The sequence below is a fragment of the Vulpes vulpes genome, chromosome 1 (genome assembly GCF_048418805.1).
Source record: "Vulpes vulpes isolate BD-2025 chromosome 1, VulVul3, whole genome shotgun sequence".
NCBI classification, from domain to species: domain Eukaryota; kingdom Metazoa; phylum Chordata; class Mammalia; order Carnivora; family Canidae; genus Vulpes; species Vulpes vulpes.
In genome coordinates, this window is record NC_132780.1 from 52,965,304 (window position 1) to 52,979,864 (window position 14,561).

General features: G+C 55.9%; 1 protein-coding gene across 6 annotated transcripts in view; it reads right to left on the reverse strand.

The window, feature by feature from the left end:
* TMEM200A (transmembrane protein 200A) overlaps positions 1-14,338 on the reverse strand; it is a 64,537-nt gene extending 50,199 nt beyond the window's left edge. For 4 of the 6 annotated variants that reach the window (XR_012002694.1, XR_012002693.1, XR_012002692.1 and 1 more), the window contains exon 1: positions 14,000-14,338. The gene's annotated coding sequence lies outside the window, so the exon portion shown is untranslated. The remainder of the gene's footprint in view (positions 1-13,999) is intronic. The other 2 variants (XM_072764437.1, XM_072764430.1) reach the window with 1 other exon arrangement.
* Between the last annotated feature and the right edge of the window lie 223 nt (positions 14,339-14,561).

Here is a 14,561-nt window from a genome sequence, read left to right on the forward strand (position 1 = left end):
CACAAGAATCAATGTCTCCTTTTTTATTAATTAAAAACTAATTTAAAAATGTAGGTACTGGGGGCGCTTGGCTGGCTCACCCAGTGGAGCATGCAACTCTCGATCTCCCGGCATAGAGATGACTCAAAAAATAAAACCTTAAGAAAAAATAAATGCATAAATGAAACATAGGTAACAGAACATCGTGCAGCCTTTAGAAAAATGTTTACCAAAACTTCAGTAAACTACTATTAATAAACTAAAAGAAGTATGTTCTGAAAGGCTCACTGGCAAAAACAACTAATAATGTTCAGAAGATACTTAAGCAATTCCTGTTTTTTTTTTTCAGATTATTTGAATAAATTATTCCTACATACTACCTTGGGTCCATTGGCCCTCCAAGTTTTAACATTTATCATAATTTCTCAGAAAAGTTTAGAAAGGAAAGAATAATCATTTGTGCTCATAATACAGACAGCCTTCGCGGCTTCTTGACCCTCCTCCTTATCTGGGTGCCAACTGCGTGGGGGGCGGCACGGGGACCCCAAGGCCTCCGGGGTCTGGAGCATGCATGGCGGCCCTGCACCTGCTGCTGCCAATTTCACTGGGGGCCTCGTGGATGTTTCCAGACCTCCAAATGGGCACGGCCAGGAGAAGCCGGGTCTGCTGCCCCAAGCCCCCAGGGACCCCCCACCCCCCAGGTGTCCCCTGCCCCCCTCAGGCCCCCTGGGACCCCCAAACCCACTGGCCTGTCCCTGGACCGCTGCCCCAGGCCCCCTGGGACCCCCAGACCTCCCAGGCCCCCCAGACCGCTGCCCTGCTTGGGCTTGGGTGGACCCCGTAAGCTCGGGGAGACCTCTGAGCTCCCGGGGACACCAGGCAGCCCTGACGGGGTCCCGCAGCCACTCAAGTGGGGGCCACGCCTGTGTGGGGTCCCCAGGCCCAGCTGACACAGCAGCGGCACCTGCTCACCCATGCCGCGCAGCGGGAAGCTCCCCGTGCCTCAGGGGTTTGCCCAGGGATCATCTGGCTGCACAGTGAGGCGGGGGGGGGCACTGCCTGAGGGGGGTGCTACCTGGGGGGGTGCTACTTGGGGGGGAGTGAGGCCTTGGGTGGGACGCTGCAGCCTCCTCCACACACTGGCCCCCGTGGCTGGAGCTGGGGCGAGCCCTGCAACTGCCCTTGCTCGTCCCCTGGATCCTGTGCCCCGTCCTGACAGCTGTCGGCCCGTTGTTACCAGCCAGGCCTCCGGGTGGGCAGAGGGGGGACCTCGCCAACAGCTGGCGCGAGCAGGGCACCTGAACCTGCTGCACGAGGCCCGAGACTCTCCCCAGACAGGCTCGCCCCCGCCCCAGGACTTCATGGCCACGCAGACCTAAGAGCATGTGTGCAAAGCAAGGTCATCCGAGTGGGAGCGACCGGAGGGAAAGGACCACACCGGGCGAGGCCACCCAGCGTCCCACGCTCCACGGGATTCTTTATCTACAGGACCTCTGCGGGTGGGCGACCCCTTCAAGGAGGTCCTGCCCTGGCCGCAGCTGAGCAGCGTGGGCTTTGGCAGGGGGACGTCACCTGACTCGGGCCACACGGCGCTTAGGTGGCCGAGCTGAACGTCTCCACGGCTTCTCCAATAACCCCCAGCAACGGGACTCTTTTTCTAAGCACAACGTCCCTTAAATCACAGAGAGCTCCAATAATCAAAAGTGGACCGTGTATTTTAAACACCCGTCGGAAGGAGAGCCACTTGGCCAGGCGCCGGCGCGTGGCCTCTGAAGTGGAGGGCAGGGTCAGGCCCCGCGGCCCCAGGGAGCAGGCCGGCGGCGAGGCAGCTCCCACTGTTGACCGTGGGTCCGCGGTTCTCCAAATCCTATCAGACGAACTACAGAAAACTCAGGGACAGAAAGCACATCCACATCTCTGGTCCCTGGACGTGGACTCCAGGGGGCCGCTCGGAGCCCTTCCACCAGCTGCCTCCCAGCGCCCCCCCACCCCGGGAGCGGGGACGTCCTCCCCCCGGGTGTCACCCGTGGGCCACTGTGGCTGGGAGCTCACGGGGCCCAGCGTCGGGCCGGGGAGCACGGTCCCTCACGGATCCCAGGTCAGGCCGACCCCCCAGCACCCCACCTCTTCTCCTCAAGGGCCAGCCTCAGAGGGAGGTCCCCGAAAGGCACAATTTTTTTTCAATTATTTTTTTCTTTTGTTGAGGACAAGCGAGAAGATGGGTGAGCAGACACAGCACGCCACGCCCGGCGCTGCTCCCGGGACACACTGCTGACAGGCCTGACGGCCCGACGGAGACACTGGCCGCCCCACGGAGCATGCAGACGGGAGGAGGAAGGCGCTCCTGGGCTGCCGGCCGGGCCTCCCATAGGGTCCCCGCTGGGATCTCAGGGGGCTTCCCGAGCACGCTCCTCTCCGGCCGCCTGCCTTCCGTGCATGGGCCCTGCTCACGGCAACGCAGGGGCTACTGCGGCCTGTGTCCTCGCCGCCGCAGGCGTCCCCCACACACTGGTCCCTGTGGCCGGAGCTGGAGCGCCCTGCAACTGCCCTGGCTCGTCCCCTGGATCCTGTCCTGTCCTGACAGCCATCGGCCTCCAGGCTCCTGCTAGACGTCGGGTGAGGGCAGCAACCCACGCGCTTGGGAAACAGGCGAGCATGAAGGGGCAGAGGAGCCAACGAGCAACACTCCCCCAGAGGCCAGGCGGCACCGGCGCTGAGGGTCTCGGGCCTCGAGCCGCGGCGTCTCTGAAGGGCAGGGGCAGTGGTGCAACGAGCAGTCGAGGCAGAGCCTAGGCTGCTGGGCCCCAAGGCAAGGGAGCCAAGAGACGGCCCCCCATTTGCACACCCCCGCTCGTGCCGCCCCCACCACCACCCGCAGGCCGCTGGGGAGAGGCTCTGTTCACGGGGTGGCAGGCGGGGCTGGGTCCCGGGGCCCTGCCACCCCGCGGGTCTCCTGCCAAGCAGCGGTGAGCTGCTGACCCCGGGGCTGGAGGACACGAACTCCCCAGGGCAGGAACGGTGGAAACGGGGTCAGGATGCAGCGGCCTTGCGACCTGGAGGGGGATGCGGCCACCTTTTCACTTGTGTCCTCTTTTGTAATTTGTCTTTTAAAAATCACTTAACCAGGGGCACCCAGGGGGCTCAATGGTCGAGCGTTGGCCCTCGGCTCAGGGTGTGACCCCGGAGTCCCAGGATCGAGTCCCGCATTGGCCTCCCTGCAGGGAGCCTGCTTCTCCCTCTGCCTGTGTCTCTGTCCCTCTCTGTGCGTCTCATGAATAAATAAATAAAATCTTTAAAAAATATATCGCTTAATCAAATTCTGAATTTAAGGCTTCCGTGAGCTAGTCCACATTTTCACTCACGACCACCCCTTTCCCCAAGCGTGGGCTCAGGGAGGCCGTACGTCATCTCTCAAGGCTGTGAATCCTCTCCTGCCCCCTAGACTCCAAGTCCCTCTGGAGGAGCTGCGGGGCTCCCAGCACCGACCACAGAGGCCGGCTCTCGGCATGCTCTTCACAAACACCCGAAGACGCGGTGCGGAGATTTTGAACGAGATCTCCCCAAAGACACCGAGCTAAACGTTCACAAGCAAACATCACTGATTACGTGCTACTATTGTCTTCTCTTCAACTATGCAGGTGTTGGACAGAGTTAGTCCTGCATAGAGAGCAGTGCAAGGACTGGAAGACTTAAGAGAATAAATAAGGGATTTCCACATGTGTCATAAGGTGTGATAAGACCACCGTGTGCATTTCCAGAAATTTCTACCTCTACAGCACAGGGGCAGGGGAGTGGGGCGGGCGGGGAGAAGAAGTGTGTAAGGAAGATGATTATATCTGCATATTACATTTTTGTTTTCAAGATTTCATTTTTCAACACTTTGAAAATATTTTTAATTTTTAAATATTTTAATATTTTTAAAATATTCTTTAAATATTATTTTTAAATAATCATTAATTTTATTTTTAATTATTTTTAAATAATCATTAATTTATTTTTAATTATTTTAAAATAATAATTGATTTTATTTTTAATTAATTTTAAATAATCATTGATTTTATTTTTAATTAATTTAAAATTAATTATTAATTTTATTTTTAATTATTTTAAGTATTATTAATTTTCAGAGGCACCTAGGTGGCTCAGTCAATTAAGCGTCCAACACTTGATTTCAACTCAGGGGGTTCATGGTTGATTTCAAGGTCGTGGGATCAAGCCCCGAGTCTGCTTGAGGTTCACTCCCTCCCCCCAAATAAATAAATCCTTTAAAATATATGATTAATATTCACAATATTAACACTTTATCTAAATATTTTCAGAAAAAAATGATGCCGTGTTTTCCTAAAAGTTCTGTGTTCTATACCTTACAGTGATTTTTCTCCTCCCTGACATCACAGAAGATCAAATATACTCGATTCAGCAAACACTGACTGAATGCAGACAACACGCAAGGCCCACAGTTAAATAAGCTTCACATAACAACAAAAAAAAAGTGTAGTGGACTGACTGAGCTGTTCATATTCTACCAAGAGAACTATATTTATCTTAGTATTGAATATTTTATTTATGTTTATTTTATTTATATTAAGTATTTTATTGTATTTACATTGAGCGCTCTTTGAAGGTGGATATACTATGTATAGTATGTCTGCAGCCACGTGATGATGTTCGGCACGTCTTGAGTCTCTAACATGAGGGGCACTTTTGCTCCCAATCCTCTGTTTTTAATAAATGGCCTTACTTACACACCACGCTCCAAACAAAAAACCTTCTAGTAGCCCCCACGTGCACTGAGAATAGAGGTTTCCCTCCCGCAGCATGCAAGGCTGGGCTCTCATGACGGTGCAGGCATGAGCCCAACCGCGCCAGACCACATGGAGTTGGCCCTGACCCTCCGATCTGCAAAAGCCCAGGCACCTGTCGCAGCAGAGTCCTTTGCCTTCCGTGCGTGAACCCACGGTGGGTGTCTCCCCATCTGGAAGGCACCCTCGCCACAACCTGGGCTGTGACCCTGCCTTATCCTCAGCTCTTTACTAATGAATATCCTAGAGACCTTGAACTGACTACCCTAACTACTATCCTTGGCCTTCACCACTATCACGTATGTGACGTGCTTCACTTTCAACCAAATGGGTCATGAGTATGACCTTGCGGCAACTCCTGAGCAAAGCTCCCTAAATCATGATTTGGCGAATAAATGAGTGAGAATGATTATGTTCAAGGTTGACTGAGATCCATACATGAAAATGGTGTCCTAACGCTCTAATGTTCTCCCTCAACTGTTAGAAGAAAACCAAAACCATTTATTTGAGTTGCATGTTAGTTTTGTAGAAAAATAGCAGTTGTGAAAAGATGGAAAATGGTATGCAAAACCCACATCAAACGGGCTGCTATGGTAGCTTTAATCGTTCCCTTGTAGTCTCAAGCGGTGTTTTCGGACAAGAAAAAACCCTACAGAGGTTTACCTAAGATGCAAGTTCCTCCTCCCTAGGGAAAGTCAAAGGTCCTCACTCTGAAAGCCAGCGACTATGACACGGCTGGCTTTTTTTCTGGAAAGGGGAGCAAAATCTGAAGGTTCAAAATTCAGGTTCTTTGGCTTATTTGGGGGGAATGGGTCGGTTAAGAGAGCCAACATGCTCGAGGGGGAAAACCTCAAGCATTTTCATGTTCTATCTGGGACCTCACAGCCTGCCTGTCAGCTCATCGTGGCCCAGTAGCCCCGGTGGGGACGCAGCCGCCCGCCAAGCAGGCACAGGGCCGCCATGGCGGAGGGGTCATGAGCAAACAAGGTCACAGCATCCCACGCGCCACTGATGCCCAGTGGGACAGGTTCACTCTACAGAGTGCGGCTCTGGCCCCACAGGTTCTCCGCAGCATGAAGACGCTCCCACGGGACGTGCATCTTATGGATTTTAAAGAATTACTCACGAGCTAACCTGCTCTCTGTCTTGCGTCACCATCTGCATCATCAGGAACGTGTGCAAATAAATTTTTAAAATTTGAATGGTTTATCACAGCATTTTAACGGTCTGCATTCTGAAAGAAAGGTGTTTTTTTTTTAATAACAAAGAAAGTAAAAAGTTAAAAGCTGTTACTCATTTTGAAACAGTAGCTTTTCTTAATTTAAAAATAAATACATAAAACCCTAGTGCAGGCATAATGAGGAGTATTTCCATGCACTGTCAGTACACAGTCACCTATCCTGAAAATGAGTTTTGCACGAAGTATCTTGACACATCCACACCCCCCGACCCAGGAATCAGCCTCTTCCACGGATCCTGCTTAGAGAAGTAATCTGAAATCGGAACAAAGATTCCATCAAAATGCCACTTATAATGCCAGATATTTGGAAACTGCCTAAAGGTCCAATTTTGACAGAAGATGGTGCATCCACACCATCAACTCTCATACAGATATTAACAGAGCTTGCCTGGGAGTTGGGAAATCTTTAGGACACAAGGTTAAGCAGACAGCGCAGGGTGTAACATGTTACTGACTATGGAAAAAATGCATTAAAAATGAGTGAAGAAAATCTCAAAATGTGACGGGTGCTTTCGGGTCATGGAATTGCAGGCAAATTGTCTCCCCGATTTGTTATACTTCACGTTTTCCAAAGTTCCGATGGGGAGCATGTAGCGCGTTTATGGCTGGAGGTGGTGACGTGTTCTCTGCAGGCGGTGGCCACCGCACGCCGGGTCCACGCTCGCGGCCAATCGCAGGGCCCATCGGGTAAGTGGTGAGCCGCGTGGGTGTGGATCCAGGCCTCGGCCCTGCCCACGGCGGCACAGACAGAGGCTGAGATTCCTTGGATTCACCTTGCGTTTCGGCCCGAAGATGCTGATGCACAAAAAGGAAAATCCCCCTCGGCAGCGGCCAACCTGTCAGCCCCTCTGGGACGAGCTCGCCATTTGCAAGGTGGCTTCTCCTCAGCACGGCTAGTCCGGGCCAGGCAGGCGTTACCTACCCGCACCCCTGCTCAGCGCTGGGGTGGCGGGCTGCGGGCACCGGCCAACGTCTGGCTCCCCCACATCGTGAACTTCTTGAGGTCCCTATCACCCCGACATCCGCAGAGTCTAGCCCAGTGCCTAGCAGACGGTGGCATCTAATAAATACTGTGAAATAGATTCGTGTCGCGACACCTCAGTGACGCCTAAGAGCAATATGCACGAGCAGGCACCTCCTGCAACGGAACCGGGAGGAGCCTCAGATGGAACCTCCAGCTCGCGAGCAGCGGAGCCGCCCGAACCCCGCGCTGGCCTGGCGCTTGCCCCCTGCCCCGCCGTTCTCCCGCACGAGGCCACTCTGTGCCCACGGTGGCTCAGGACAGAAGCAGAGCTTTGGGGGTCACACCCGCCCACAGCAGATTTCCCCCAAATGTGCTTCTGTGCCAGCTGCAGCCTTGTCTCCGTCAGACACGCTGATGAGGACAAAGTCACGGGATTGTTCCTGCTCCTGTGACCTTCCCCCAAGTCCCGGAACACGAGCCCCGACCTCGAGATCCTGTGCTAAGTGCCTTCTCACGCCCCTTGGCGACACCCCGCGACTCCGGACGGCCGACCTCCTCCACTGCTCCCCGTGGGTGCTTCCCAGGCCTCTGGCCACAGGGCAGGCAAGAAGTTCGTAATCCTACATGCTCCCCTGTCGTCTCTCTGCTCATGCGGGGCCTTCAGAACCCTCTTCCTCCTGAGCGCCTTCCTGGCTTGGCCACCCAGGTTTTGGACAGGCCCGCTCTTGCTCATCTCCGCCCGCTCCACTGCTACCGTTCAGCGTGGACTTCAGGACAGTCGCCGACGCTGGGATCTGCGCTGCTCTCTGAAAAATCCTTTGAACCCTAAACATGTATTATTTTTTTTCCCCTAAAGATTTTATTCATTTATTCATGAGAGACCCAGAGAGAGAGAAGCCGAGACACAAGGAGAGGGAGAAGCAGGCTCCATGCAGGGAGCCCGATGTGGGACTCGATCCCGGGTCCCCAGGATCACGCCCTGGGCTGCAGGCGGTGCTAACCACTGAGAAACCCGCACTGCCCAACACATATTATTCTACTGGGTTGCTTTAATAGTTCCCTGGGTGGTTATTTCCCCTCCCCCAAGGTGACGGCTCTGAGTTCTCACAAATAGGCCTAAAATATATACTTTTATCTACCTTCACATCCGCTTTCCACTTACTGTACACACACACACACACACACACACACAGTCCAATGCACATGACAACACATATGGTCACGTGTCTGAGCAGATGACTGTGATCGCGTCGGCTGGGAGCGACACGATGTGGCTCATATTCCACGGGTCAGCAGGTTCATCCATTAAGCAGCATCGTCAAGCACCGGCCCCTTACGGCCACAGAGTGACCCATGTTCCACCTCCATTCAGCCTGTGCGAGCACCTCCCTCCAGCCCACCCACCCTCCCTCCCTCCCTCCCTCCCTCCCCCTCCCTCCGTACCTGTTCATCATATTTCAGGGCAGAGTGTCTATCCACACAAAGGTAAACTCAGGCCATGGCAGCCGGCAGAGGTCCCTCCTCTGCAACAGGAATCAGGGCCTAAAATGAAGCCCCCCAAACACCTGACTTGCTGACGTCTGTGTCCTACATAGGGACAGATCCCCGCGGAGGGGAAACCCCGCTGGGTGGTTGCATCCCTGGCTCCGGATCCATCGTGCTGCACGAGTCCTTCCCACCCTGGTGACACGCATGAGCTCCCAGGCTCCCTGCACAGCCACATGCCCCGCTGACTCCCCACGGCCTTGGCCCCACGGACGGCTACCCAAAGGCCCAGAACCGGGTCTTGACGCAGGCACAATGGGGCTCCGTAACGGCGCCTTGTCTCTAGTCTGGCTCCAGGGTCATCTGGCCCTTTTGAGCCTCGAGTTCCTGGCTGAAAACGGGGAGAAAAGCCGTAATATTCCCCGTAATGAGGACTTGGTGCAGATCTCGTCCCCGAGGCGCAGGGCGGCCGCTCTTTGCTGTGTCCTGACAACGCCTGACAGCCGGCAGGACCCGGTCTCCCCAGAGGAGCGGCCTCCTGGGGGGGAGGGGGGCTGAGGCAAGGCGGTGGCCCCTGTTCTGAGCTGGCCCCGGTCCTTCGCCCACACCCCTCGCACAGCTTCCTTGCTCCCCGCAGACCCCACCCCAGGGACCTGCGACCGCCAGCACCGCCACTGAGCACCCAAGCCCCCCGGTCCGTCTCCCCGGAGCTCCCGTTGCTTTGGGTGCCGAGTAGAAAGTGGCCCCTCCACACATCTCTCCCACCAGTGGCGGCCCACAGACCCAGAGCTGCGTGTCCCTAACCCCCAGGGTCCTCGCCCCACACGGCCTCCACAAGGACCGGCGGACAAGGGAGGTCCTGGCAAGGGTTGGTGATAACCTGTCAGCCCCGGGTGATAACACCGCCTGGGCCTCCCCTGGCCGCCTCCCACAGACCCAGGGAAGCGCCCGCCCGTTGGCACTGTGTGCGCCTCTTCTCTCTCCCACTCAAGCCCTGGCTACAGCTGTAGTGCCTGAAGTAGGGGGTCTCCAGCCTCATGATCCCTAGACACCCCGGGCTTCTGAGGGTGAGCTCACTAGGCTGCAGATAAAGCAGAGTGATACTTAGTGGAAGCGTGTAGATATAGATAAACGGAGATAGGCCGCAAGCACGAGTCTTTCAGTGAAGTCTAGGCGTGAAGGGTGTTCCTTCATCACCGGGCTTTGCCTTGGTTGGAAAGAGAGTTGCACTTTTGGAATCTGCATGTCACGGGCACCTGAGCTGCCTTCATGTGCAGACTCCACATCACTGTTCAGGGGGGGGTCTGTCCCAAAACAGGAGGGGACAATTCTCCTCCACAACAGACATGTCGTTTTTGGTCATCGGCATCATCAGCTTCGGAGAACCACACCTCTCTGTGATCTCGACAAAGAGTGTCCATCGTGGTGTTACCACCAGCCTCCAGGTCCTCACCCCACCACCAGCACCATGCACACAGCTGGAGGCCCCCCAGCTAGACGGCCCCCATCATACTCTCTGACGGACGCGGGCGGATTCAACGGCCACTGAGGCAGGGCCAATTAGAGCCCTTCCAAGAAATTTCTAGAAGCAGAACCCGGAAAAGACAAGACCTCTTTTCTATGGCTCAAAAGCCCAAAAATTCAGGCTGCAAACTGCTTGAAAGTCAGCTTTCTCAGCACACGGAATGAAGCTGTCCCAGACAGAAAAGAGCTAGAAACGAGGAGAGAGAGAGAGAGAAAGAACCCCGACAAAGCCTCGTGAGTCTCTGGGTTCTCGCCATGACTCAAGCGAGGTCTACCGTTGGACCTTCCAGTCACATGAGCCAATAAGTCCTTTTTTGCTTAACATAGTTAAGTAGAGGTTCCTCATACAGACAATCAGGTGAGTCCTGACCAATTCACTTGGCCAGGAACATGGGGTGGGGTGGGTGGGAGGGAACTCGTCCTCCCTTGGTGCTTCGGGCAGAGAGGAGAGTAGAGCGGGAGGGGATGTAGACATCCTCATCCTCACACCTTGCTCACATTCCCACAACTCCTGTGTAATTTCACCCCAGCACAACTTGCTGCTACAACAGATCCCATTAGCAGTAGCACAGCCCCCAAACCCCACCTTTATAGGAGAATTTTCTTTCCCAGCTGCACTCAAAGCCCTTGTGAGCGTCAAAGCTCGCAATGACGCTGTCATAGTCAAACCCCTAGAATTCCTGCTGGGGAAGGGGAGGGGGTGAGGCGGGGAGGGAGCACACAGAAATAATCAGACTAAACATCAACGATACGAATCACGACATTCCGGGAGGCCTCGATCTCCTCACTGGAGACTTACCTTCCAGAACACAACCTAAATGTTTTATGCAGAAATGTGAACCTGCACCAAAATCGGACACCAGCCTTATCTCTCTGACCCATGAACACAGGGTTTCCTTTATTTTTTTTTTAAATTTATTTATGATAGTCACACAGAGAGAAAGAGAGAGGCAGAGGGAGAAGCAGGCTCCATGCACCGGGAGCCCAACGTGGGATTCGACCCCGAGTCTCCAGGATTACGCCCTGGGCCAAAGGCAGGCGCTAAACCGCTGCGCCACCCAGGGATCCCAATACAGGGTTTCCTAAGCACGTTCTAGCTTCTCCTATTCTCTACAATTCTGCAGAAAGGCAACGGGGCATAGAGCAGAACGGTGTTCCTTGGCCTTAATGGGCTCCTGGTGCGAATGTGCTTTGCAGTATTAGTGCCAGCTTCATCGCCGTTCTGCCCTAATTAGCCCTTGGCGATGTTGTGAAAAATCAGTGGCCATCATTTGTGAAAATTCACCGAAATCCATTCAGGACTAAGTAAGAGTTGTATTTTATTCATGAGCTCAGATAATCAATGATGGGCCAGGCCTCCTTTGCCTCGTGTCAGCACCACTATAACCCTTTCCCCGGGTCCGGCATGGCCTCCAGCCTGTCTTCCCCTGACCCCAACTCTACTAACCGCACCCTTCCCAAACCATGTTCTGACTCCTCCCTCTTGATTCCACCAGAACGCATCATGAAGTACTTTGAAAAGAGAGACCATGGACCAAAGCTCTCGACCTGTCCATGAGGGGATGAGGGGGCACAGAGGCCACTCAGCGGCTTGGTCAGATGACAACGTGGGTTTTCCAAGCCTCCCTCCAGAGTCCTTTGCAACCCGCCAGGCCCCTGATGCTCAAAGAGCATCCCAGGTGTGGAAGGATCTGTGCACGCTTTCCAGGCCCCCCCCCGCAGACTCTAGGTTCCTATAGGAGCGGCGATCTCACAGTCCCCCGGCTAGCAGGGCACCCCACATGTGCTCACTGTGTTCTCCGAGAGCCGGAGCACATCTATGTCAGCAGACAAAACCTCTTAAGTCCTGAACGGATGCATTTAGCAAAATTGCAGGTCATATATCCCTTCATAACACAAAGGGTCCATCTCACTGCAGATTCATTTTCTTGGTCTCCACACAAGCTTCTTTTTTTGTTTTTTTGTTTTTTTTGTTTTTTTTCCAAATGCACTTTGCTTAAGGAAGAGGTCCCATGCGGTCTCCTATTTAGGGAGAGAGATAATAAAGAAATTTAAGACCGCCTTCCCTTTTTAGGCTGTATATTCTGTTTAATAAATGCATTATTATGAGAACTTATTAATTCATCCTCTACTAATTCTGCTTAAGAAATGTAAAAGGTGACATCTGCTTTTATCCTCCTTCTCCTCTATTTTCCTGAGCTGAGTATGCATTTCTTTGCCTTTAGGCTGAGAATCTTCAGGGGAATGAACAGTTAAACAATCAGCTCAGATTCGCTCCCCGTACGTGTTGGTAGTTATCTTCCTCTGCCGGGTGAGCCGTTGTCAAAATTCTGAAACCACACACATCCGACTATAGCAATGTAGCTCTTGGAGCTTTCAAAAGCTTCCCTAAAAATTCTTGTAAGTTAAAATAAGTGCAGCCATCCTTCCTCACAATGGTCCTTCCTGAAGAATCCCTTCCGATTACGGGTGCTGCCTTTGGGAGACCACATGGCACTTAACCTGGACCCGACTCAGACGCAACAGGTAAATCCTCTCCAAGCTGACGGCCTGGAAGCCACACACAAAGACTTCCCACGCGACAACTCCCTCTTTCACTGAAGGCTTTCCCAGCCTAGCATACAAAGCTAATTGTCACAGGGGTTACACATTATAGCTAAATCATCCCATAATTACGAGCTCTCTAGTGGGACTTGGTGAGAGAGGATCAGTCCTAACACATATATTTTTAAGAGTAAAAAAAAAAAAAAAAAAAAATTCCACAACGTTAAACCGCTAAAACATTTAACCATTGTTTCCTCTTAATGAAAACATTATTCTCTGTTCAGGACTCCTATTCTTCACCTAGGCTGTTTGGAAAGGCTGACACCACATGCAGATACGCTTCTGTACCAATGAACAGCAGTGGGAAAACCAAAGTTTCAAAATGCAGCCCCTTTTTCACCAAATGGTAATATGTTCTAGCATCAGCAGCCCCAACACGAACGGAAGGTCATTTGATAACAAGTGTTTCTACGATGCAAGGCCTGCCCAACCAGCTATGCCAACAGCTGTTACAGGGGCTGCTAATATTCTCCCCCGAAGCCCTCCGGCCGCGCGTGGGAACTTGCTTGGACTGTAAAGCCTCGAGGGCGGCCGCGCTCACGGCCAAGGGCAGCTGTCCACTCCACTCCTGCAAGGTCCTCGGTCGTCCACAGCGGCCCCCGAGCCTCTCCAGAGGAAACCACGAGGTCAAGGGACGCTTTCACGCGATGTATTCGGGGCTGAAGCGGCCGACGAGGGGCCCCGGGGTGCACGCGGGGGGCGAACTGCAGGCGGGACGCGCCACCGCCTCCCGGGCCCGTGACCACGCGCATCTCACGCGCGCACTCGGCTCGTCCCCAGGCCCGGCCTTAGGACGACACAGGGGGGCGCAGAGCTGAGCCCGCCCGCGTAGGTGCCAGCGGCGCGGCTCCGGGCACCGCGCTCCGGGGGCCGCGCTCCAGGGGCCACGCTCTGGGCACCGCGCTCTGGGGGCCGCGCTCCGGGGACCGCGCTCTGGGGGCCGCGCTCCGGGCACCGCGCTCCGGGCTCCGCGCACATCGCTCCAGCGGGCCGCGCTCCGGACTCCGCGCTCTGGGGGCCGCGCTCCGGGCACCGCGCTCCAGGGGCCGCGCTCCGGGCACCGCGCTCAGGGCTCCGCGCTCCGGACTCCGCGCTCCGGGGACCGCACTGCCCGCAGCCGCCGGGCTCCGCCGGGGACGAGGCCGCGGACGCCCTCGCGGAGCGCGCCGACCCGGGGCCGAGACAAAGGAGGGTGTAGTCGGGGCCGCGGCGGGCTCCGGGCTCCCCCACCCCCGCCCCCCGTGGGCCGGGGTCCCACGCCAGCGGCGGACCCGCTTTGCGCCCCAAACTTCGGGCGACCGCGCTCACCCCAGCTCCGGCGGCCGCGGCGGGGGCGCGGGAAGGAGCGACCCCCCTGCCCGCCCGCCCGCCCGCCTCCCCCCTGCCCTGCCCTGCCCTCACCTGTGCGGGGCGCGCGGCCGCGGGGTTCCGGCGGGCTCCCTCCCGGGACGGTCAGCGCGGGAGCAGTCGGGGCGTCGGGCGCCTCGGGAGGCGGGCGGGGGCGGGGCGGGGCGGGGGGGGCGTCCGCGGGAATCTCGGAGCCGCCGGCTCCCTCCCGCCCCGGCGCGGCCACCGCGGCCCGATGAGTCAGACGAGGGGGCGGCCGGCGGGGGCGGCGGGGACGGTGGGGGGCAGGGGAAGGGGGCCGGGGGCGGGGTCCAGGGGGGAGGGCGTCCGGGTCCTGGGTCCGGGGTCCGGGGTCGGGGGGGGGGCGGGGTCCGGGTCCGGGGTCGGGGGGGGCGGGGGCGGTGACCCGGGCGCCCTACCTGGGCGGGGTGGGGTGGGGGTGGGGGGGTGCGCCACGCAGCGCTGGGAGCGCGGGCGCCTGTGCCCTGGAGGTCAGCGGCCGCGGGGTCGTCGCCGCCCGCGAGGGAGACAAAAGGGCCCCGGGGGCTGCGGGGAAAAGTTTTCCGCGCGGCTCCAGCCGGACCCGGCGAAGCACCCGCCCGAGCGCCGGCGAGGC